Source organism: Canis lupus, chromosome X, assembly GCF_011100685.1.
Source record: "Canis lupus familiaris isolate Mischka breed German Shepherd chromosome X, alternate assembly UU_Cfam_GSD_1.0, whole genome shotgun sequence".
Lineage (NCBI taxonomy): Eukaryota > Metazoa > Chordata > Mammalia > Carnivora > Canidae > Canis > Canis lupus.
Genome location: NC_049260.1, coordinates 24,176,411 through 24,204,311, shown reverse-complemented (window position 1 = coordinate 24,204,311; position 27,901 = coordinate 24,176,411). Strand labels below are relative to the sequence as shown.

At 35.4% G+C, this 27,901-nt stretch overlaps 1 protein-coding gene across 2 annotated transcripts in view; it reads right to left on the bottom strand.

Moving 5' to 3' along the window:
- Positions 1-27,901, bottom strand: part of IL1RAPL1 (interleukin 1 receptor accessory protein like 1) — a 1,348,418-nt gene that overhangs the window by 1,057,115 nt on the left and 263,402 nt on the right. The window lies entirely within an intron of this gene.

Below are 27,901 nucleotides of genomic sequence, written 5' to 3'. Positions count from 1 at the left end.
GTAAACATGCAGACATATAGGGAAAGTTTATAACTTTAACTCTAAAATTTCAGCCACGAGTCAGCATAAACAGAAATATAAAACTCACCAATCTAGATAACCACTCCTGTGGGCATGAAATTCATAAATGATTTGAGTTCAAACTAAAAAAATACACAAAAAGGTCAACCAAACCAGATTCTCTGTCAACTTGAACCTAACAGACACAATATCTCTATAAATCATTAATGAATTTATAGAGTTCATCAAATGGCAAGACTTTCAAAAATTACAAACCAGTTGCCAGTGATAGGGAATAACTTGGCTAAATGGTTAGATCATAAAACAAAATTTCCAACCTTCCTGCCAATAGTGTTAAATACTTTACTAGCCCAAATCAAACCAAAACACAAAATTAGAACAAAAACTAAAAACAAGAGGGGTGCCTTGGTGGCTCAGGTGGTTAAGCACTTGGCTTTGGCTCAGGTTATGATCTCAGGGTCCTGGGATAGCATTCAATGAGGAGTCCGCTTCTCCCTCTCCCTCTGCTCATCTTGGGCCCTCTCTTAAATAAATATATCTTAAAAATAATTTAAAAAAAGAGTCAACAAATTTCTAAGCCACTAAGGATTCACCTTTAAAAGCCAAGGAAAGGAATGCCTGGGTGGCTCAGTGGTTGAGCATCTGCCTTTGATTCATGGTTATGATCCTGGGGTCCTGAGATAGAGTCCTACATCAGGCTCCCTGCAGGGTGCCTGCTTGTCCTTCTGCCTGTGTCTCTCTCTCTCTGTGGGTCTCTCATGAATAAATAAATAAATCTTTAAAAAATAAATAAAATCCAATGAAAATAACATTTAAATTGCACACTGAGGAAGTCTAGCTGGCTGTGGTAGGTGAATCCATTGGGCATCTTATTGGAAGACCTCCAAAACTTTTAAAAGATAGTTTTCATAAAAAATAACATAATTACTAATATATATATAAAATAAAAATGAATGCATATTAAAATTTTTATTTGTACCCATTAAATGAAAAAAACAGACAGATGTTATCACTGGTTCAAAGGGAAAATTTCTATGAAGTACATGAACTGAATTGAAAATGGAAACAAAAATGGTTTATCTATATTTGGGAGGGAAATCAGTAGAAACTCCATGGAACATGAGAGAATTTACTTTAGTTTGTACAAATAGCTCAAAACCAATGAAAAGCCAGAAGCATGTGCTATTTGTGACAATGCATACTTTTCCCCTGAAACACACATCCCCCTCACACTAGAATTTATTTGCGAACCAAATAAAATAGGAAAAACCTATGACACAGAAATTATGGTTTTTAAGGGAAGCAGTATTGAATCACCAAATAATGAGTGACACTAAGATTAATTCTGCCCCCTGGAGCTAGTATTAAATTTGGAGATGTTTTTTGATACTTTGCATTTATTTCTTTTCAGATTTTCAAAGCACTGATTAAAATAAAGTACTCTTCTTTTACCTGATAACTCTTTGTCAGTTCAGTATAAAAAAATTTTCAATAATTAGGGCTATTCAAAAATGGCATATCTGCATCTGGAGTGAGATTCCTAACACTAAAGATATTGAAAGAGTGCTCAAATGACGAGTTACTAAGAATGTCTTACAAGGGAATTCCTGCACTATGTGGAAGGTTGGATTCCATGACCTTTAAGTTCCCTTGCAGGATGGCTGGGTGGCTCAGTGGTTGAGCATCTGCCTTTGGCTCAGGTTGTGAACCTGGGTCAGGGATTGAGTCCTGCATCAGGCTCCCTGTGAGAAGCCTGCTTCTCCCTCTATGTCTCTGCCTCTCTCTATTATGAATAAATAAATTCTAAAAATCTTTAAAATTTTTCCCTTACAATTCTCAACTCCATGGTTAGATGCTAGCTAGATGTTCTTATAACACATATTACTCTCCTTAAAAACAATTCAGCTAGAGTCCTAGTCACATTTTAATTTTCATTTCATTTTTAACTGAAACATTTCCAAACCATACACTGACAAAAATTACAATTTGTAGGTTCTGGATACAATATGCTCATTCATATATGAATTGAAAATTTTTAAATCTCCTATAAGTGTCAGCCAACTGCAGAGAGAACTTTCTCAGCATGATCTCACAGCATGATTCAAAGGAAAGGAATAGAGCCTGCCATAATGTTTAAAATCAAGAGAATCACAGAAGTTCACTTGGGAGGTGCATTCCTGAACAGTCATTCTTTTGTAAAGACTTCAGCCTTAGGGTACTCCTCATTTGTGTCATCTGCTCATTCAATCTTTGCCTCTCAGAACACCTATCTGAGATTGTATACATCATTTTTCTTTGCTTCAGTATCAAATTCAATACTATTATTAAAGATTGAGTGACTTTTTCTTAAATATGTACTCTATAGCCTACAAGTTTGACCTATGTAGTATGGATACCCAAGTATGAATTCCAAATCAAACACCAAATCCCTATTGCAACACTCTAAGCTTCCATTTTCAAAACTGAAAAATGGATAATCATTCACACCACAAAGGGCTGAAGTGAAGTGCTCAGTCAAGGGCCAGGCCATCACCAAATGGTATCTATTGTAATGAGAATCAGCTAGATCTGATTGCTAACTAGTGACAATGGTGAACTTTATCTGAGCCCTGTGATCCCAGAAAACAGAGATGGTTAAATAAATCTCCCTAGCTCTTTGTGTTCTGAAAGTTCACTGCCTTCCCATATGACTTAGCTAAGACTCAGGTGTCCCAACTTGTTTACCTATGACAAAGCCTGACACGGATCCTTCCAATTCCCATTATTTGCTTTATAAATGATTAGTTGAAATGTCTGTACCCACTGACCAACGTGGATAACATATCTACTAGCTTGGCTTGAACTAACTTAACTAAAGCTTCTATCTTTCTCCAAGGCCTCCGAATTTTGACAATATTTGGCCTGAGTGAACATACAACCATTCCTTAAGAGTCCCTCCAGAGCACTGACTGACCTTAGGGAAAAACCAGATCAACTATATGATCATATGATCCTGCTACCTTTTCATCCTGCTTCCCCACACCCAGCTTCTTTTCTAGCCTTGTTCACTGCTCCCTATGAAAAAAAAGACTTTGCCTGCCTGATCATGGAAATTAAATGCTTATGTATCTCATGGTTGAAACATTCCCCTTAAAAAAAAAAAAAGAAACATTCCCCTTATAGGGATAGTCTCTCTTGTAATAATCCTTTTGAATAAAGTCTCTCCTGACCTATATCCAGATTTGTTTGTATTTGACAATATCAGCATTATTTGGCTTAATTACTATTTACTTCTATTAAATGCTCCCCCATGTAAATTGAAGAATATTTTAAAGTAAACAAAAATGGATAAGTATATTTATTGACAGTCTTTTATAACATGTGTATTTATTACACTGAACTATGGACATCAGAATGATGTTCAGTCTTAATCACTTGTAAAATAAATCTCTTGCAACTGGTAGCCTTGAAAAGGATGAAGCAGATGTCCTTTACAGAAAGAGAAGAACAAACTTATTATCACATGGGTTTCTCTAATTGGTAGCTTCTTAATTGGAGTTTTCAGTGCTCACTCGTGCTTTCTCTCTAGGAATCATTTTAACCCTAGTTTCTGAACTCAAAATATGATTTAAAAAACATGTTTCATGTGTGATTATGGTCTTTTAAAAAAAGAGATTAAGAGCAGGCAAATCAATTGTCAGTTACAACTTTTTTTGTTCCATTATTTTGGTAAATCCTAACTTAAGGTAACTATGTTAATAGGATCCATACACCCTCAGTATGACCTTGTGAAGCACACTGAGGATACATATATTCCCTACTCAATTCACTTATAAACCAGGATATGAAACATGCAGAGAATGACAGGGTTCTAAAATGCTGTGTGAATTATTAATAATTTCAATGTTTTTCACATAAGAAAACCAGAAATACTGCAAAAATGGATTCTGTTTGACAAAATGGTCTTGTTCTTAAGGCTGGAAGACATTTTAAAAAATGAGATTTAGGTAACTTTCCAGAAACAAGTTCAAGATTAATAAGTTTCTCTTACAGAACATGTCAGGGTAGCAGTTCTCACTTCTGGCTGGCCATCAGAATGACCTGATGACAATAAAAATATGGATGCTCGGGCTTTACCCTAAACCTCCTTACTTGGAAATTTTAAAAGTCAGGGCCAGAAGAATGTTAAAATATGGAAATCTTTCCAGGTGATTTCGGTACACAATCAAGATTAAGCAAGACATAAAGCCACAAACATTTTTTTCCTGTGGTAAACAACAGAACCAGGTTACTCTTTTCTTTAGAGATACATGTACTTATCTTGCCTTAAACAAGAATCTCTCTCTCAAAAAAATATGATACACAGTTGTTCTGCTCTGCACAAAGTATCAAAAATGGATCACAACGGAAAAATAAAATCAGTTTCAGGTTTATGGAAGGAAAGGCACAATAATTAATAAAAATCTTGTAGAAAATCTTGATTTATTAGTTGGCCTAGCTTTTATGTTCTCATTTCTTTCCCAACAAGAATAAAATGAGTGCACATCTCATTCAATATGAATTAAATTAGGCATGGATACACAAAAGGACTACAACTTACATGTTCTATTCCTGCCAATACTCAATTCAGTTCTGACCACAGAGGCATTATCCATGTTTGCAAAGCCACAGCTGCCAGCTTGGGGTGAGTAGAGGGAATCAGGTCAAATGTGAACTCAGAATCTGCAGCTCTAGGGTTAATCATGTTGTTTGCCAAGGTGGGATGCCTGGACCTTTGCTCTGACAGTTCATTTGCTCCTCAGATGTGTTAGAGATGTCTAATGTCCTTCTAAGGCCAGTACTTTTCCCCTTCTAGCCACAAGAATTATACTTCTCTGCCACCTCTCCATTAGTAGGATAATGAGTATAATTCTGGTCAAATAGCTGTGAGGACAGAAGTGGTGTAGGACCACAACATTCAACTGAAAGATTTTCAAGCATTTCCCTTCTTCCTGCCACAGTAACCAAGCAGCAGTTCACTTGGTGGAGTCTTTATCAGGCCTGAGTCTGAGTGAGGACAATTTACAGCATAGCTCACATCCTTCATCTCCACCCTAAAAAGGACATGTAGCCAGAACCAAAACCAAATACTTCTTTGGTTGTTTAGTTTCAGCCCACTGATATCTGGGGATTGTTTCTTACTGCAGTATAACCTATTTTGACTGAAAAAGCAAGTCGGGTTGATGGAAATGCATTACACCCATGCAAAGTTATCAGGAGCACAAGTATCTACCTTTGGAGCATTCACCTTTAGCTTTTTTCAAGGGTGGGGAGACAGATTCTTTAACACTCTAGAGGTAGTCTAAAAGGAATGCTAAAGGAAGGACCTGAACTTAATCATTTATGTCTAATCGTGAGTTAAAGCCAATATGTTTTTCCAGCCACATATTACACTTTATGCATTATTCATAGTTTTAATCAACCCTATTCCTATGATCTTCCACGATTAGTAAGTCTTAGAAATTGTCTTCTAGGTTGAATGAAATTCTGAATTGCTGAAAATCCAGTCATTAATCTATGGGAGTATCACGATCTCATTTCCCTGTGATTCCTTAATCAAAGCACACCCCTCAATAAGTTGTGAAATCAACATGGTTCCTTCTGATTGCACACTAAGAAATTTGACTTGAAGTCTGGATAAAGGAAAGACTTCTATCTAGGTAACCTCAATCAAAACTGATTACTGTTCTGAATTCTCCCCATTCTTTCCCTAGAGGTACGTGAAAAGCAAATTTAACACAAGCCAGCAGATTCCTATTTACTGCTAATTCATGCCAACTTGGAAATGAAACCAAGAACATCTTAAATCTAAATGAAAGCATGAAATGAGAAAACACAAAGTACCACTTGTACTGCCAGCTTCCTTATAATAACAACATGTTCATTATAAGGATGCTAGTTCATTGAAAAATAGTACAGTGGACACAAACATTATTGAAAGTGTAGCTTACACATTAAACATGTGGTTCTCAATACTCACTTAATTTTGGCACAAAATAGTAACTCGAGACAACTTATGTGTGTATGACTGCCAATTGGATAATCTATGCTTGAGAAGTTGATTTATCATCATTTGCACAAACTGAAACATGCATTTGCAACATTATAGCCATGAAGATGATCACTTATGAAAGTAATACCTGTAGAATTCTACTTCTAATTTCCTTCCATATTTTAAATATTAGCAGTATGTGAATAAACATTATGAAGGATAATTCAGACTTAATACTACTTTAAGATTTTTTGGAATATTTTTAGGTTCATAGAAAAATTAAGAAGAAGGTACAAAGATTTCCCACATAACCCCTCTTCCCATACATGTATCACCTCCCCCATTAACAATATCACTCACAGGAGTGGTAAATTTTTCACTATTTATGAATCTATATCAACACCTCTTAATCACCCAAGTTCACAAATTGTGGTTCATTCTCGGTGTGGTACATTCTATGAGTTTGGGATAATATACAAGGCAATATCCACCATTACAGTATCACACATAGTATTTTCACTGCTCTAAAAATCCTCTGTGCTCTAATACTCCCTCACCCCAATCCAATCCCTGGTAACCAATGACCTTTTTTTCTTTCCAAAGGTTTGCCTTTTTCAGAATGTCCTATCACTGGAAACATAAAGTATGTAGCCTTTGCAGATTGACTTCTTTCACGTAGTAATAGGCATTTAAGTTTCCTCTATGTCTTTTCATGGTATTGCTCCCTTCTTCTTAGTGCTAAATAATATTTAATTTTTGGATGCACCAATTTATTCATCCATTAACTTACTGAAGGACGTTTTGGTTGCTACAGGTTCTGGCAATTATAAAGTCACTAAATGTACATCTATGTACATATTTTTGTGGACAGAAGTTTTCAACTCCTTTGGGTAAATACCAAGGAGCAAGATTGCTGGATTGTATGGTAAGAGTGTATTTAGTTCCATAAGAAACTGCCAAACGTCATCCAAAGTAACTATACCATTTTACATTCCCACCAGCAAATGAATGAAAGTCCCTTTTGCTCCATATTCTCACCAGTGTTTGGTGTTGTCAATGTTCTGGATTTTGGCCAGTCTAACAGGTATGTAATGGTATCTCATTGCTTTAATTTGTATTATATGTGACATATAATGTGGAACATTTTTTCATATAATTATTTGTCATCTACAAATATTGTTTGTAAGATATCTGTTCAGGACTTGGACCCATTTTTTTTAAATTGAGTCATTTGCTTTCTTACTGTTGAGTTTTGAGAGTTCTTCATATATTTTAGATAATAGTCCAGTATCAGATGTATCTTTTCCAAATATTTTCTCTCAATTTGAGGCTTGTCTTTTTACTCTCCTGGCATTGTCTTTTGCGGACCAGATTTTTATTTGAATGAAGTCTAGTTTATCAATTATTTCTTTCATGGATTGTAACTTCAATGTTTTATCTAAAAAGTAACCACTATATCTGAGGTCACCTATGTTCTTGCCTATGTTATCTTCTAGAAATTTTACAAGGATTTTGGGGGGAGATTTGCTTGGTTGGTTGGTTTTCAATTTATTTATTTTTGACAAATAAAGATTGTTTATACCTAAGGTTTAGGACCTGATGGTTTGATATATATATACATTGTGAAATGATTATCACAGTCAAACTAATGAATCCTATAGCCCACATAGTTACCTTTTACTTCTGTGTGGTGATAACATTTAAGATCTACTGTCAGCAAAATTCATGTATGCAGTCTATTATTAATTATAGTCACCATGCTGTACATTAGGTATCAAAATGTGTTCATCTTATAATTGAAAGTTCATACTCTTTTATTAATAATAGTTCCCTTTTTCCCCTGTAATCCTAGCCTCTGGTAATCTCCATTGTAATGTTACTATGAGTTTGACTTTTTTTTTTTAAGATTCCATATATAAGTGAGATAAAACCATTTTTCACTGTGTCTGGCTTATTTCATTTAGCTTAGTGTCCTCCAGGTTCATCCATGTTATTCTCTATGGCAGGATCTCCTTTTTAAATAGTGAATAATATTACACACACACACTGACACACACACTTTTTTATCCATTCATTGTCAAAGAAAACTTACACTGTTTTGGTATCTTGGCTACTGTGAGTAATGCTGCAATAAGCATGGGAAAGCAGATATATATCTTTGAGACAGTGATTTTATTTAGGAGCTTTAGAAGTCTGTATTCAATACTTAGGTATGTGATATTTTGAATTAAGTTTTATGAAGGATATAACATCTATGTCTAGAATTTTTTTGCATGTGGATGTTCAGGTGTTCCAGCACCATTTGTTTAAAAAGACTATCTTTGCTCCATAATCCTATACTATCTTAAACATTATTTCCATGTTTAACACAAAATTATTCACATTACACAGAGAATGATACCTTCATTTGAAGTAGAATTTAAAAAAAATTAGAGAAGGGAAATGGGGTAAGGCTTTGAACATAAGATCTCAAACACTTATTGGCATGTGTTGACAACCAGGCACTCCAAAATATATTATGTACCTGCCATGTCACTTGGCCTCATCAATTCTTGAGTTTCTCTTTCTTAGATTTAAAAACATTGTGACTTATTTTTTCTCCTTATACCATGTTACTTTTTTTTTCCTTTTTCTCATAAGGAAGAACAATAATTAAACAATGGAGACGTAAATATCCACATGGAGTAGAAAGAAGTCAATAGGCCAAATATATCCCAAGATGCAGTCTTGAAATATAATGTCCACACAATTTTAAAGTCATCTTCAATGTCCTTCATAATAATGGCATGAGATATTAAATGAAACCAGAGCCATGTTGCTAAGAGTGGTATTTGCATTATCTCATATCTTCACAGAATCACAATGAAGTAAACATTAATAATGTCTTCATTTTACTGACAAAGTAACTTCATATAAGTGGTTGAACATGGATTCAACACAGGTCTGCCAGAGTGTAGAGTCTAAGATTTTTTCATCTACCTACAAGAATAACCCTTGAACACCTCTTTCTCCTTGCTGTAAAACATACTTGTTTGGAAATGAAAAAAATAGAAGGACATATAATGAGGTTTTGAATCAAGAAGCTAATAAGAGAAGAAAAATGCTGTAATCTCCTTTGTAGATAATGGGGTAGATGGTAATATTTTGTGTCATGTCAGAGTTCCACTTTACAGACTTTTATTATCCTTCTCTTCAATGTTTTTTCCCCAAAGTCTATTCCAGAATGCCTTTCAGCACAAGATAATACCAACTGGCATGATCAAGCTAGTGAAAACCATGAAGACAAAATGACCTAATTTAAGGACCTTTTATCACAGAGGACAAAACTAGCCAAAAATCAATAATCAGTGACTTCTTTCCATGAAAATCCATTTTAAACATAATTAAAGCAATAGACAATCCAGAGTATGCTGTTAAGATACATAATAAACATATATTTGCTTCCTTAAAAATATCATTTTTATAAGAATATTTATTTAATATGTACTATCTGCTAACTGTGCTAGATTGGTGTGTTATATCATATAATCATCACAATATACTGACACATAGACATGCTGGAGTGACCATATAATTTATTTTCTGAACCAGAATCATTTTGAGAATGAATAAAAATGCTATTAATAATTGAACAGCAATATGGTCTTAAAACTGGACTTTAAAAAAAAGATTCATTTATTTGTTCATGAAAGACACACAGAGAGAGAGAGAGAGAGAGAGAGGCAGAGACACAGGCAGAAGAAGGGAGCCTGATGTAGGACTCGATCCTGGATCCCAGGATAACTCCCTGAGTCAAAGGCAGATGCTCAACTGATGAGCCATCCAGGCATCCCTAAAACTGGACTCTTATTGCCAACTTTATAGGTGAAGAAAGTGAAGGCTGAAACAACTTTAAGTAGCTTGTCCATGGTTATATCACAAAGATGTAACAAATTCAAGACTTGCCTTAGATAAATCTGACACCGAAGTCCATTTTTTAAACTGCAGTCACTATGAGTGGAGTGTACACTACAGTGTAGTGATTCTCAAAAGTTAACGTATATCAGCATCACTTTGGGGTGACTGATATAATTCACATTCCTGGGCCCCACCCCGAAGTTGTGACCCAACAGTTCTGATGTAGGGATCAGAACCTCAAAGAGGTTCTTTGAGTCAAAGAGTCATGAAGATGACTGTAGCTAAATTTGAAGATGCACTGTTCTCTTATCTTGAACAACCACTTATGAGTCATTAGTTCATTTTACTTAACTTGGTATGGTCATAAAATGAAGAATAAAGGAAAAGAAAAGACAGTGAAGACTAAGCCTGCTCCTACTGTAAATTACCAACATGCTAAACTCTAAAAGATATAGTATAACTAAAAGTGCTTTGTCAAAACTGGGATTAGGTTACCTTGTATGTGTTACCTCATTTCATTAAGGCATGTCCTTAAATATTTCAAGAATACTCTTTCCTACTCAGGAATTTCTTTATATGTTCCTGTTACTATTATGTTCCTTCCATTCACTCCAAGCAAAAGCAAGCTGCTTTTCTCAAACTTAGTGCTAGAATCCATTTCTTACTTACAAAGATAAAAAATTGTGTTATAAATAACAAACTCTGATGCCAAAAAATAACATTTACATTTTAAAAATACAAACTAAGCCATAAAGTAGTACTTTCACTTACTCTACTTAGCTCAGTAACCTTCATAACATAGTAAATAGGTACTTCTTAAATACTTATTTATTAAATTCATGACAAAAAACTGTAAAAACCATCATTCCATATAGGAATAAGTTGAGAACAATTCCCATACAATGTGGACAGTACCACTTTGGTTATTTACACTGTATTTAGCAAATTACAGTATTTTCCCCAGATTCCCTATGGATTTAAGTAACACAAACTATATTACAAAGCCATTTAATTAGCAAGGGGTTAGCATAATACATATATGCATGTGTTCAAGAAAAACCTAGCACAACTGAACTCTCAGTTGCACTCCATTAGCAAGGAGACAGGAAATTTTGAGTTAAGGCCAGTATTTCAAGACAGCATCATAAAAAAGATACACAGGGAAATTGGAAGTCTAATTAGAAATATAATTTTCCTTTTCCTTTGGTGTAACCATGAGGATAACAGTACCAGTATTTTACAAAGTGTCCACCTCTAAGAATCACAAAGTGTTTTCATACTTCTATTCCACCAATGATGTAATTTTCCTCAAAAGTGCAAGAAGTTGTTATTTAGTGATGAAACCAAAGCACAAAGAAGTAAGGAGATACACAAAATCAGACAACAACCTACTGGTCAAATATATAAGCAAAATAAAACCTATAATAAAAAGACAAGTCAATTTAAAAACAGTACAGAATCTGTTTGGTAGATCCTCAAAATGTTGAATATAGAGTTATCATATGACCCAGCAATTCAAATTCTAGGTAAATTTTTAAGATATTTAAGATAACCCAAAACATGTATTCCAACAAGAAGTTGTCTAAAAATCTTCAGAGCACCACTACTGACCATAACCAAAAAGTAATAACACCCAGATGAACATCAATTAATGCACGGGTAAATATAATGTGGTCTATCCACAGCATGAATGATTATTCAGTGACAGAAAGGAATAAGGCTGTGACACATGCTACAATATACAACCTTGAAAACATTATGCTAAGTGGAAGAAGACAGATACATGAGGCCATTTATTGTACAATATCATTCATATGAAATATCTAGGATAGCCAAATCTATGGAGAAAGAAGTATCAGTGATTGCCTAGAACTGGTTGTAATAAGGAGATAAGGAATGACTGTTAATGGGTCTGAAGGTTCTTTTTCAGTTAATGAAAATGTTCTAAAAGTGGTTGTGGTAATGGGGTCACAACTTTGTAAACATACTAAACTATTACATTTTATGCTTTATGTAGGTTTAACTGTATGTAAATTGTACCTCAATAAAGCTGTTAAAAAGTTAAAGAAAAAACTTACACCAAATGTCATGGAATTGTTCCCTTTAAAATGGTTAATGTTAGAACATTCCATCCAAAAACAGCAGGATGTTCATTCTTTTCAAGCATACATGGAACTTTGTCCACATGTTGGGCCACAAAAAAAGTCTCAACAAATTCAAAAAGACTGAAATCACACCATGCAATTCAAATACAACCCTATAATACTAGAAATCAACCACAAGAAAAATCCTAAAAAAGAACGAAATTACATCAAGGCTAAATAATACGCTACTAAATAATGAATGGGTCAACCAAGAAATCAAAGAGAAAAATTTTTAAAAACACATGGAGACAAATTAAATGAAAACACAATGGTCCAAAATCTTCGAAATGCATCAAAAGCTGTTCTAACAGTAAAGATTATAGTAATACAGGCCTACCTCAAAAACAAGAAAAAAATCTCAAACCATCTAAACTTACCCCTAAAGAAGCTGGCAAAAGAACAAAGCCCAAAACCAGCAGAGGGAAGGAAATAATAAAAATTAGAGTGGAAATAAATGAAATAGAGACTAAATATACAACAGGTCAGTTAAACCAGGAGCTGGTTCTTTGGAAAGATCAATGAAATTGTTAAACCTTTGGCCAGACTAATCAATAAAAAAAGAGGGGGGGGGGACTCAAATAAATAAAATCAGAAATGAAAGAGAATTAACAATGGGCACCAGAAATACAAAGGATTCTAAGAGAATACTATGAAAGACTCTGTGACGACAAATTGTAACACCTATAAGAAATGAATAAATTCCTAGAAGCACATAACCTCCCAAAAGTGAATCAGAAAGAAATAGAAAATTTGAACAGAACAATCACCAGCAATGGCATTGAATCAGTAATGAAAAAACTTCAAAAAACAAAAGTCCAGAACCAGATGACTTCAGAGTTGAATTATAACACATAAAGAGTTAATTCCTATTCTTCTCAAACTATTCCCAAAATATAGAAGGAAAGCTTCCAAATTCATTCTATGAAGACAGCATTACCCTGATACCCATACAGATAAAGATACTATATATTAAGAAAAAAAAAAAAAACAACCTAAAGGCAGTATCTCTGATGAACATAGATGCAAAAATCCTTAAAAATATTAACAAACCAAATCCAACAATATGTTTTAAGAATCATTCACCATGGGCACCTGGGTGGCTCAGTGGTTGAGCGTCTGCCTTTGGGTCAGGTCCTGGGATCGAGTGCTGCATCAGGCTCCCCATGGGGAGCTTGCTTCTCCTTTTGCCTATGTCTCTGCTTTTCTTTCTGTGTCTCTCATGAACAAATAAGTAAATTCTTAAAAAAATCATTCATCATGATCAATTGGGATTTATTCTTGGGATGCAAGGGTGGTTCAATATTCAAAAATCAATCATTGTGATACATCCTATCAAGAGAAAGGAGAAAAACCATATGATCATCTTAATGCATACAGGAAAGCAATGTGACAAAATACAACATTTATTCATGATAAAAACCCTCAACAAAGCAGGTTTATAGAGAACATACCTCAACATAATAAAGGCCATCTATGAAAACCTACAACTAATATTATACTCAGTGGTGAAAAACTGAGAGCTTTACCTCTAAGATCAGGAACAAGACAAGGATGTCCACTCCCACTACTTTTATTCAACAGAGGCAATACTAGACAAAGCAATCAGACAACAAAAAGAAATAAAAGGCACACAAATTGGTAAGGAAGAAATATAACTTTCTCTATTTGAAGATGACATTGTGCTATATACAGAAATCCTTACAGACTCCACAGAAAACTAGACCTGATAAATGAATTCAGTGAAATTACAGTATACAAAACCAATATAAAGAACTCAGTTTCATTTCTGTATACTAATAATGAAGTAGCAGAAAGAGAAATTAAGAAAACTATTCCATTTACAACTGCACCAAAAAAATGAAATACCTACAAATAAACTTAACCGAGGAGGTAAAAGACCTGAACTCTGAAAACTATAAAACAGTGATGAAAGAAAATGAAGATGATATCAACAAATGGAAAGATATTTGTGTTCATGGACTGGGAGAACAAATATGTTAAATGTCCACACTACCCAACACAATCTACAGATTCAGTGCATTCCTATCAAAATACCAACAGCATTTTTCACAGAACTTGAACAAATAATACCAAAATTTATATGGAAACACAAAGTTTTGATTCTGAGTTGCCAAAGCAGTCTTGAAAAAGGAAAATAAAACTAGATGTTTCACAATTCCAGACTTCCAACTTATAATACAAAGCTGTAGTAATCAAAACAGTATGGTACTGGCACAGAAAGGACTCAGATCTGTGAAACAGAACAGGAATTCCAAAATAAACACATATAGTCAATCTGAAAAGGAGGCAATAATACGTAACGGGAAAACATATCTTTAACAAATGGTGATTGGAAAACTGGAGAACAAGCAAAAGAATGAAACTGCACTACTTCATTACACCATACACAAAAATAAATTCAAAATGGACTAAAGGCCTAACGTGAGACCTGCAACCATAAAATTACTACAGGAGAACACAGGCAGTAAATTATTTGACACTGGTCATGCCAACTTCTTACAAGATGTCTCCTGAAGCAAGGGAGACAAAAGCAAAATCAAACTATTGGGACCACATCAAATAAAATGTTTCTGCATAGCAAAGAAAACCATCAATAAAACTAAAAGGCAACCTATAGAATGGGAGAAGATGTTTGCAAAGAACATATTCATTTAAGGGCTAATATCCAAAATATATTAAAAAATGATGAAATCCACTATCGAAAAAATAAATAATCCAGTTAAAAAGCAGGCAGAGACATGAACAGAGATTTTACCAAAGAATATATCCAGATGGCCAGCAGATACTCAAAAGGACGCTTATCATCACTTATTATCATGTAGGTAATGAAAGTTAAACCTACAATGAGCTATCACCTCACACTTGTCAGGATGATTAAGATCCACAACACATGAAACAACAGGTGTTGGCAAGGACGAGAGAAAAAGGAACATTCATGCACTATTGGTGGGACTGCACACATACACACACACACACATACATACACAAACACACACAATGGAATATTATTCAACCATAAAAAAGGATGGAATCTTGCCATTTGCAATGACATGGACAGGGCTAAGGAGTATAATGCCAAGTGCAATCAGTCTGAGAAAGATAAATACCATATGATTTCACTCATGTGCGGAATTTAAGAAACAGAGAAGAAAAGGGAAAGAGACAGAAAGGAAGCCAGAAACAGACTCTTAACTACAGAGAGCAATCTGATGGGTATCCGACATGAGTGGGGGTGGGAGGAGGGGTTAAGTAGGTGATGGGAATTAAGGAGGGTTCTTGTAAAGATGAGCACACAGTGATGTGTGGAAGTGATGAATTACTATATTGTATACCTGAAACTGATATAACTGTATGTTAACTAACTGGAATCAAAATTTAAAATTTTTAAAAAGCAAAATTGAACTATTGGAGCTATATCAAAATTAAAAGCTTATCCTCAGTGAAGGAAACCATAAATAAAACAGAAAGGCAGGGGATCCCTGGGTGGCTCAACGGTTTAGCACCTGCCTTCAGCCCAGGGCATGATCCTGGAGTCCTGGGATCGATTCCCACATCAGGCTCCCTGCATGGAGCCTGCTTCTCCCTCTGCCTGTCTCTCTGCCTCTCTCTCTCTCTCTCTGTGTGTGTCTCTCATGAATGAATAAATAAAATCTTTACAAAAATAAAAAAGGGCAACCTACTGAATGGGAGAAGGTATTTGCAAATGATAATGGGTTAATGTGATAAATATGTAAAGCACTTATACAACTTAACACGAAAAAATAAATAATCCAATGAAAAAATGGCTGGATGACATGAACAGACTTTTTTCCACAGAAGACAGATGAAAAAGATATTCAGCATCACTAATTTCACACAAATGCAACAAAACCACAACACAATATCACCAAACACCTGTCAGAATGGCCAAAAACAAACAAACAAACAAAACAAGAAATAACAAGTGTTGGCAAGGCAATAGAGAAAAAGGAACTCTTGGTACTATTGATGTGAATGCAAACTGATGCAGCCACTGTGGAAAATAGTATGGAGGTTCCTTATAAAGTTAAAAAACAGAATACCTTATGATCTGGCAACTGCACTAAAACAGAAACACTAATTCAATAAAATATATGCACCCCTATGTTTATTGCTGCATTATTTACAATAGCCAAAATATGTAAGCAACTGGAGTTTTCATTGATAGATTAACAGAGACAGAAGATTGGTATGTAGTACAATGGAATATGACTCCGCCAAAGACCTAAATGTGAGACTGGAATCCATCAAAATCCTAGAGAACACAAGCAGCAACCTCTGTGACCTCAGTTGCAGCAACTTCTTCCTAGACATGTCTCTAAAGGCAAGGGAAACAAAGGCAAAAATGAACTATTGGAACTTCATCAAGACAAAAAACTTTTTTAAAAGATGATTTTATTTATTTATTCATGAGAAACACAGAGAGGAGAGAGAGGAGAGAGAGAGAGAGGCAGAGACACAGGCAGAGGGAGAAGCAGGCTCCATGCAGGAAGCCCAACGCGGGACTCAATGCCGGGTCTCCAGGATCATGCCCTGGGCGGAAGGCAACACTAAACTGCCAAGCCACCCGGGCTGCCCAAGACAAAAAGCTTTTGCACAGCAAAGGAAACAGTCAACAAAACTAAAAGACAACCGACAGAGTTGGAGAAGATATTTGCAAATGTCTTATCAGATAAAGGTCTAGCATCCAAAGTCTATGAAGAATTTATCAAACTCAACACCCAAAGAATAAATAATACAATCAAGAAATGGGCAGAAGACATGAACAGACATTTCTCCAAAGAAGACATACAAATGGCCAACAGACACACGAAAAAATGTTCCACATCACTTGGCATCAGGGAAATAAAAAATCAAAACCACAATGAGATACCACCTTACATGGGTCGAAATGGCTAAAATTAACAAGACAAGAAATGGCAGATGTTGTCAAGGATACAAAGAAAGGGGAGCCCTCTTACACTGTTGGTGGGAATGCAAGCTGGGGCAGCCACTCTGGAAAACATTATGGAGGTCCCCCCAAAATTTGAAATAGAGCCACCCTACAACCTAGCAATTGCACTACTGGGTATTTACTCCAAAGATACACATGTAATGATTCAAAGGGGCACCTGCACCCCAGTGTTTATAGCAGCAATGTCCACAATAGAAAAACTATGGAAAGAGACTAGATGTCCATCGACAGATGAATGGATAAAGAAGATACACACACACACACACACACACACACATACACACTGGAATACTACTGAGCCATCAAAAATGAAATCTTGCCATTTGCAATGATATGGATGGAACCAGAGGGTATCATGCTTAGCAAAATAAGTCAATCATAGAAAGATAACTATCATCTGATCTCATTCATATGTGGAATTTAAGAAACAAAGCAGAGTAGCATAGGGAAAGGAAGGGGAAAATAAAACAAGATGAAATCGGGGAGGGAGACAAACCATAAGAGATGCTTAATCATAGGAAACAAACGGAGGGGCGCTGGAGGGGGGTAACTGGGTAATGGACATTAAGGAGGGCATGTGATACAATAAGCACAGGGTATTATATAAAACTGATGAATCACTGAACTCTACCTCTGAAACTAATCATGCACTGTATGTTAATTGAATTTAAATATTTAAAAAAGGAATATGACTCAACCATAAAAAAAGAATGAGATCTTGCAATTTGCAACAACATGGATAGATCCAGAGGGTATTATGCTAAGTGAAATAAGTCAGTCAGAGAAAGACAAATACTTTAGGAATTCAGTCATATATGGAAAAAAACAAACAAATGAACAAAGAAAAACAGAGACAAACAAAACAAACTCTTAAATATAGAGAACAAACTAGTGATTGCCAGAAGGGAGGTGGGGGAAGGGATGGGTGAAAAAGGTGAAGGGGATTAAGAATAAATTTATCATAATGAGCACTGCGTAATGTACAGAATTGCTGAATCACTGTATTATACACCTGAAACTAATGTAACACTGAATGTTAAACATATTTTAGGAAAAAAATGTAAAATTTAAAAAAGAAAAAATGGTTAATATTACATGAATTTCATTTCAACAAAAGACATAAAAATACAACCTACAATGTCTTTTCATTTTGTATATATCCTGTAAGTTTTAATTAACATATTTCACTTTAGTTACTTCTTTATTTTAGCTCCCTAGTGCATATGCAATTTATTTAATTATTTATACATATCAAGGTATGCAATGTTCAGCTACAGGCTTAACTATAATACACCATAAAGAAATAACAATACTGCATCAATTTTATATCTTGTAATATATGACTGCTCTTAAGTTGATATTTAGAAGTAATTACAATTAAACTAAAATTGAAAATTAGAAGCAAAGCTAAGGAGAGATATTGATAATTAAATTTCCAAACTTACTCTGTATGAATTTGAACATATGATGGCAGTGTGGGTATTTCTGGACACCCAGTAAAGAGGAATATAAAAATTTGATTTTAAAGGAAACACACACAAAAAAAGCAAGGTTAAAAAGCTTAAAGGTAACTAAGACTGTTAGAGCTTAAGAGATAAAAGATGGGGCACCTGGGTGGCTCAGTGGTTTGGTGCCTGCCTTTGGCCCAGAGCATGATCCTGGAGTCCCAGGATCGAGTCCCACATCAAGCTCCCTTCATGGAGCCTGCTTCTCCCCCTGCCTATGTCTCTGCCTCTCTTTCTCTCTCTCTCTCTCTCTCTCTCTCTCTCTCTCTGTCTCTGATGAATAAATAAAATCTTAAAAAAGAGATAAAAGATTTGGAATATTTTAATACCAATATTCTTTATTTAACATATTTTAAATATTAAATTTAGCATGTAACCAATTAACAAATTCTTCCCATAATTCTAACACTGTAAAATGTAGTACATGGGACACCAGAAATTATTTTATATTCCTTTGAATAAATGCTTTTACACTGTAAATATATCAGGAAGACAATGACGATTTTACACCCTAAATAGGTAATTTAGCTTAAAATAAAATCAACAAGGAATTGGAGAATTTGTGAGTATAAGATGATATAATATATACATATATCAGAGGAACTTGATATAAGTAGACATCTACATTGTGAAGTCAAGACTTCTGGGTAGACATACAGTCTTAAAAGCAGTTATACATATAAGTTGGTGACCTATTGATGATCATCTGTGAAAGAAAAATAATGCAAGAGAAAAGACATATAGAAATGGGTATAAGCAGGGGATCCCTGGGTGGCGCAGCGGTTTGGCGCCTGCCTTTGGCCCAGGGCATGATCCTGGAGACCCGGGATCGAATCCCACATCAGGCTCCCGGTGCATGGAGCCTGCTTCTCCCTCTGCCTATGTCTTTGCCTCCCTCTCTCTCTCTCTGTGACTATCATAAATAAATAAAAAAATAAAAAAATAAAAAAAGAAATGGGTATAAGCAGAATGTACTAAGGAGGCAGTAAGAAGGCAGATCTGCTAAAAGATGAGGAGTCTCTTTGTAAGCAGTTGGAGAACAGGAAGCAATACAGGTAGCATAGAAGTACTGCTAAGCCAGGAGTACTAAGTTGAAGACTTGAGAAACAGCCATAAAAATAGAGGAAGGGACAAAGATATGAGACCTGAGCTAATACTAGATGGAGGTGGCACATGATATATGAATTAAAGCAAAGAAAAGCTAAAAATATATAGAGAGATTAGATAAATGTTACTGTACAAAACCACCTCATTTAATCTTAAATGCAACTCATTTCTTCCCAGCTTTACTGAAATATAATTGACATACAACGATGCGTACTTTTAAGGTGTGAACAATATGAAATCATGAACCCCATAAGATGTCTTCACCTCGTGTTCACTGCAACATTATTCACAAAGATATGAACACAACCTAGGCATCCACTGATGGAAGCATGCATGAATAAAAGGTAAAATGTAGTATATATAAACTGTAATATTATTCATCTGCTAAAAGAAGGAAATCCTGCCATTTGAGAGAATGATGATGGACCCCAATGACATTACACTAAGGGAAACAAATTGGACAGAAAAATACTTTATGATCTCCCTTGTAAATGCAATCTGAAAACATGGAACTCATTGAAACAGAGAATAGAATGGTGGCTTCCATGGGGCTCAGCAGTTGGATAGATGGGAAGATACTGGTAAAGGATGCCAACACAACTTATTTTAAAAATAAAAACAAAGTGTTGGAGAGAAACCCTGACTAGCTAAGCATCACAGAACTAGTAAATGACTAAATCAACTCCATCACAGGTTCTTCTGTCTCTCTACTTGCTATGCCTTTGATGGTGTCCACTCTAAGAGTTTAGAGAAAAAAGGCAAAATAAGAAACAAGGGTCAAGAGCAATGGGACAGATCTATATATTTAACAAAGAGCATTTCACTCTTCAGTTTTGTACCTATAGTTTCTTTGCAGTTACATTGCTAGAAACTGAAGTAACTCTTTAAACAGTAGATTATGAGAATACAACACATTGAAAAAGGTAAATATAAGCCAGTGTTAGATTTCCTAGAAGAGATAGCAGTAAAGTTATACAAAATATCTGGTAAACCTAAAATTTTGTTACAATTTTTAATTGAATAAATCTCTTGGATTTAGTGTATAAGAAAAAGGAGTTGAACAAAGTTGCAGAATATTAAGTGACCTACCTGGAAGCAGTTCCTAAGAGGAAAGTTTGCTAGACACTGACATTTATTACTAAAGGAAATTTTGGAGTTTATTTTCTATCTCTGTTTCCCTTACCTGAACAAAAACTCAGGCGCATTTAAAATAATTTCCCCCTTGTTCTATGTGTACATTAGAATAGTGGCTTATGTTCAGAGATTCCGCAACATCTGAGTCTTGCTGCTAACCACCTGTGTGAGTCCAGTAAACCAAAGTCGTATTTTTAGGTTTTCCCATTTAGCAATCCTCTTCTGGAAACAAATTATGGATAAGTTAAGATTAAGTTTATCTGTAAGAAAGACTCCCAAATAGGCTTAGACAAGATAGAAGTTCATTTCTGGCTCACATTAGGAAACTCTGCAGGCAGAGTCTAGGACTGCTTTGACACTTCAATGAAATCCTCAAGAAGCAGACTCTCTCCGACTCAATGTTGTACTAACCCCAAGAGTGTGGTACTTATCTCCATGGTTCAAATACTACTGGTGAAGTTCCAGGCATTTCACCTCTATCTCAAATATGATGATAACCGTGAAGGTGGAAGGGCATGTTCTCTACCTTTAGATTGCCTGTCAGTCCCACCATTTATAATTTATTGGGGCCACCACGGAGCAAAGGTAGATGGAAATTAGCTGCCTCCCATTACTGACACATCTTACTTCAAAATACTTAAAAATCTTCAAGTGCCAAGTCTCCTTGGCACTGGCAAGTAATGCAAATCATTTTCATGGCCATTTCACTCTTGTACTTGAATACCAAGTATTTCTTACCTTTTATCCCCCTCAAAATTCTGTTAAGTGCATTCCTCCCTATCTCAGATGATAATCTTGCTTTCGATTTTGTGAAAAATAGACTAAGAACTGTATAATCTCATGTTGTTATGACTAAATGTGAAAAATTCCCTTAACTTTACCTGTTAATCTGCCTTTTTTCCAGCTATAAGAGTATGAAATCTCTAGAATAGTTAAAAGTGTAGACTATGGAGCCAGATATACTGGGTTTGGAAACCACCTCCACCATTTACTAGCTTAATCTTCTGCATTTCAGTTTCTGTCTCTATAAAACAGAAATAATAGAACCTAGATTATAGGATAATTTTGAGGATTAAATGAGTGAATAAATATAAATGACTTAGAACAGCATCTGTTATATATTAAATGATAGCTATTACTATCATTATCTGAGGCCAGGCTGTCCAATGGCACATTGGATTCCATTCCTTCGCATCTATTCAGAAAATCTGTTTAAAAATCTTCCTTTCTCTCTTGTATCACAAATTTAGTCCTCTTTAATGGAAGATTTCTGTTAGTGTTCGCATCCACTATAATATCATCCATTTTTAAAACAAATGGCCTCGGTTCCATTTCTTTACTAAACTATTAGGCTGTTTGTTTCAATTTATAGCAAACTTCTTGAAAGATGTGCTTGTACTCTCTATTTCTACTTCCTCACCTCTGCTTTTTTTCTTTAAATTTAACTTTAAATTTCTCCAATGAAACTCTTCTCAAGGCCAACAGTCTCTTGCATCTTGCCAAATATAATGATCAGTTTTGTCAGTTCTCATCTTAGTCAAGCTTTTCTTAGTATTTATCAATTGACAATGCCTTCCATCTTGAAGCATCTTCTATTTAGAGTGGGGACCAAAATCACAATCCCAGTTTTCCTTCTCATTCCCTGGTCACTCCTTGGTCCTCTGTGCAGGTTCATCTTTTGCTAAACACCAAAACTTGAAATAGCCCAGGATTCCGTATTTGAACTTCTTCATCTACACTCACTGTCTTGACAATATTATATAGACTCATGATTTGAGGTATCATTTACATTCTGGTGACTCTCAGGATTATATCTGTATTTTAGGTTTCTCCCATGAATTCAAGATTCCAATCTTTGCCTACTCAACAGCTTGAACTGCATACAGAGGTCTCACGAACCTAATATAGCTAAAAATAACTCCTGATTCTTGAAAATCCCCTTCCCCCATAAATTCCCTCATCTTAATAAATGGCATCAAAACACACCATGTGCACAGACCAAAGCATAGGGAACATCCTTGAATCAGTTCTTTTTACAAACCCTACCTTCAGTTCAACAAGTCCTGAGTTCTATCTCTACTCATTCTAAATCACCTCTTCCCACCATTGTCACTACTTCCACTATCATCCAATAACCATCATTTCCTAATGAGATACTATAGTATCTTGTTTCCTCGTATACCTGCTACCATTGAAGCTGGTAGAATAATCTTGGAAAAAATATAGTTCCCAGTACTGCCCTACCCACAACCATTTCATGTCTGCCTCAGAGTTCTATGTAACTCTGACAGTGGCCCACAAAGACTTGCACAATAATTGACCTTACCTCCTATCACTCTCCCCCACGCTCATTACTGTTTTCCTTGTATTCTTCAAATATACCAGTTCCATTCCCATTTCAGAGCCTCTTACACTATAATTCCCACTATCCGAACATTCTACCACCAAATCTTCACATGACCTTTTCTCTCACTTCATTGAGAACTCAATCTGCTCAAATTATACCTTCTCTGAAGAGCCTTTCAAGGCCTCCCTATCTAAAATAGTTCTTCCCTCTACTTCTCACAACTCTTTCCATTAATTTCTCTCTAGTTTTTGTGAAAGCACCTCCACTGTGAAAATCATAGCAAATTTTTAAATATTTATCTGTTATCTTACTCTATACAAATATAGAAGGAGCCACATGACCGAATATTAGTTTGGGTATAGCACAGACACTCAAAACTTATCTCTGAATTCACAAATTCAACTATCATATATTCTATTGAATCTTACCTACAAGCAGCAAGATGGAATAAAGAATCCTAAATGTCAACAAGATGTGTATGTTCCTGAAACTTGGTTATACTTAACTAAATCACTACAATTCCAGGCCACTAAATCCAAATTCTTTATCTTTTTCTCTGTCTAGTCAAATACAGTGCCAGGAATGCCTGAGTGGCTCAGTGGTTGAGCATCTGTCTTCGGCTCAGAGCATGATTCCGGGGTCCTAGGATCGAGTCCTGCATCGAGCTCCCTGCAGGGTGCCTGCTTATCCCTCTGCCTATGTCTCAGCCTCTCTCTGTGTGTCTCTCATGAATAAATAAATAAAATCTTAAAAAAGAATACAGTGGCCAAAAAACTGTATCATTTTAGGTTTCAAAGATTTCTTAAAATTTTGGTAAAATCAATAATAGTATATATGAAGTGGAGTTGTCACTAGATGTGCTGCTGTAGGAGAAAAGCATATTCAATACTGGTATTCTATTGTCTTTCTTGCTCAGAAACACCTGTGTGTATTTACAAATTCCAAAAAATATTAAAGCAGGAGTATGAACAGAAAACCAAAGTATGTCAGTTGAATGAGCAAGTTTTAGGAAATGCTTAGAAGTTTAAGGAACATATAAATGGAAAACTTTAAAATTTTTAGATAATTTACCATGTATCTGAAGATCTGATTCATTGAAATTTAGGCATAATAGTGGTCAATAATGCAGGTTTTATTTTTTTTAATAATAAATTTATTTTTTATTGGTGTTCAATTTGCCAACATATAGAATAACACCCAGTGCTCATCCCATCAAGTGCCCCACTCAGTGCCCGTCACCCAGTCACCCCCACCCCCCGTCCTCCTCTCCTTCCACCACCCTTAGTTCGTTTCCCAGAGTTAGGAGTCTTTATGTTCTGTCCCTTTCTGATATTTCCTACCCATTTCTTCTCCCTTCCCTTCTATTCTCTTTCACTATTATTTATATTCCCCAAATGAATGAGACCATATGATGTTTGTCCTTCTCAGATTGACTTATTTCACTCAGCATAATACCCTCCAGTTCCATCCACGTTGAAGCAAATGGTGGGTATTTGTCGTTTCTAATGGCTGAGTAATATTCCATTGTATACATAGACCACAGCTTCTTTATCCATTCATCTTTCGATGGACACCGAGGCTCCTTCCACAGTCTGGCTATTGTGGACATTGCTGCTAGAAACATCGGGGTGCAGGTGTCCTGGCGTTTCATTGCATCTGTATCTTTGGGGTAAATTCTTAGCAGTGCAATTGCTGGGTCGTAGGGCAGGTCTATAATAATGCAGGTTTTAAAGAAATATATATGTAAATGTAAGTCCTAGAAATAGTCTAAATATGTTTTATCCTACTTTTCTATTTCTATTTACTTTTCAACGTTGTTTCTGTTATTATTACTATCGTACATTTATAGCACTTACTACATGCCATCTTACATATATTAAATCACATATTCTTATAATAAACTCTTTGCTAGTAAGAAACCTGTCATGTTCACTGCTTTATCCAGGGTTTGACAAAGGCCAGTAGGCCAAATCAGGCCAGCTATCTGTTTCTATAAACAAAGTTTTAGTAGAATAGAGACACACTCATTCATTTACATATTATCTATGGCTGCTTTCATGCTACAATGGCAGAGCTGTTGCAACAGTGATGATGTAGCCTACAAAAACCAAAAATATTTACTATTTGGCCCTTTACAGAAACAGTTTACTGGTCTGTGGTATAATAATAATATAAGGCCTGGCTTAGTTTTCCATGTGCTAATAACTATTTAATGAATATTTGGTTGATTGCTTTTAATAGTATTATGAAGGTCACCAAAACCAGCTGTAGTGATGATTCTAAACATAGCTATCAGGGTCCCTGGGTAGCTATCAATTAAACATTGGACTCTTGATTTCAGCTCAGGCCCTGATCTCAAGGTTGTGGGCTCGAGCCCCACATGAGGCTCTACATTCAGCATAGACTCTGGTTGCGATTCTCCCTCTCCCTCTGACCCTCCTCTGGCTCGCTCACTCTCTCACACTCTCTCTTTCTTTCTCTCTCTCAAAATAAATAAATAAAATCTTTGAAAAAATAAAAGTTGCTATCAACAGCTAATTTTTGGTCTTTTCACATTTATAACTTCAAAGTTAGCCAACCAAGCCAACATATAAAAAGTTAAAGACTACAAAGGAAGCGTTTTTTTTTTCAGTTTTTTTTTTCAGCAATGCATTCCTCCTGCAAAGCAGCTGGTCCCACTACAACCTAACCTGTCCAGTGGCTAGTGTCTGTCTGCTTTACATATCTTTGCACCACCAGCACTTAACACAGTATCTGACATACAGCTGGACCTCTCTGAATGTGTGACACAGATCCAACAAAATAGATCCTTTTCATGTAATTGGAACTCTTTTCTCTATCCAAGATAATCTTCAGATTATACAACTGAAGAGTACATGATATATTCTAGAGTTCTCACGCTCTTACATCTCTGCCTATGAATTTGGGTCCAACTAAGCTTTCCTGAGAGAGGACTTTATTTTCTTTTTTTATTTAATTTTTTTTATTGGAGTTCAATTAGGACTTTATTTTCTACAACAACACAAAAATACTGGTATGGCGCAAGGGATTTGAGAAACAAAACCAAATATCACTGAAGGTGATGGCATTGTACAATATTCTCCCTAGACATCTTCATATAGAATAGTTTGCATGAAGATATTTATAAGCATAAAATCAAATGTGTGGAATGTTGTAAATTACCCTTAGAATTAAAAAAAAAACAAAGCTGTTGATTAACTAGATAGTGATTTATTTGTATATATATATTTTGGAGTTCGATTTGCCAACATATAATACCTGGTTCTCATCCTGTCAAGTGCCCCTCTCAGTGCCCGTCACCCAGTCACTCCATCCCTCTGCCCACCTAGATAGTGATTTTTAAAATGCTCCTTTTAAACTTATTATGCTTGTTTAAACACTAACCTCTGAACATTAATAAACAAATTATCTTTCTAAAATTATTTCCTCAAATTTTCTTCTTGGCATTTGTATTTCAAAAACATAAAAAAATTAATCACTCTAGGTCTTAAAAAAACCCTCTTCATTAATTCTATTGCTTCAGGATACTGTGAGTTTTTCTAGTCCCTGCCAAGTCATTTCTAACAAGTTGCATTTAGAAAAATGCCCTCTTAGTACATGATTCCATGATCTAGGTCAAGGAGAAAAATAAGCAGAGGAAAAATAAGAGAATGCTAACCAAACACTAAAAAGAGTACAACATGAGGGAGTTCTAAAACCTTAGTAAACAAAATTGGGGACCTTTTAGAGACAGTGGAAAGGGCTGAGGGATGTTGTGCATCTTTCAATTTTAGAAATCCTAGTGAGGGTATGTGTGAGGAGAGAATGAACAAAATTGCTCAATGAAAGCAATGGGGTCATCCCCTATGATGCCTTTAGGGATGCTGTAAGTCTGGATGTTCTTTATTTTGTTTCTATTCTTCTCCTATGTAGCTACCAGTGATTTCATTTTGGAGCCCACTGTAGTTCATTACAAAGTGCATTTCTCCTTGTAGACTAAAGTGTTCTTCCAACCAATTCTCACAATCTGAGTTTTCTGCTTTAAATGCCTGCATTTTCAGCTCAAATATCCAAGTAACATGTCTTAAAAAAGAGTTAATGCCTTTATAACAGGAAATGGTCCCTCTGTATTGGCCTCTCTCTGTTTTGCCCTCTTTTGTGTGTTTTATTCATCTTGAATCTTAGCCATAGGTCAAACATGCCAGCTTGTAACCACTGGGAAAGTCAGAGAAATAAGGAGTGGAAAACAACTAAATAGACTTCCTGACCTTACTATTATTAGTGTACTATTCTCTTCCATAGAGCCTCTTCTGAAAGTCAGACTAATCTCCTTCAATTTTTATTCTGGAGAAAGACAAATTGAGAGCCCCTTTGACATTCTTACCTTATTCAGTTACATTGTAAGTGGCTATCTTGTTTTCTTAGGGGAAAATATTAATACTGCCTTCAAAATGAACTAGGTTAGTTTCTAGTCTAGTTAATGCTATGTTTGGAAGAAATTGTTTTCGGTAATGTTATTAAGAAGAAATCTTACAAGGAGATTTACTAAATAAATGAAAAATTATACCAGAGAAAAATAAAACATAGTTTAGCATACTTCATTCATTATATTATGCTTTAACACTGTAGAAAATATGGCTAAGGTAAATGTTGAGAATGTTGTTGCTTTCAGGTACAGCTAGATTTGACTATCAGTCTCCCTTTCTCAGCCAACAAGAGTCAGATTAGTAAGGTCACGGGACA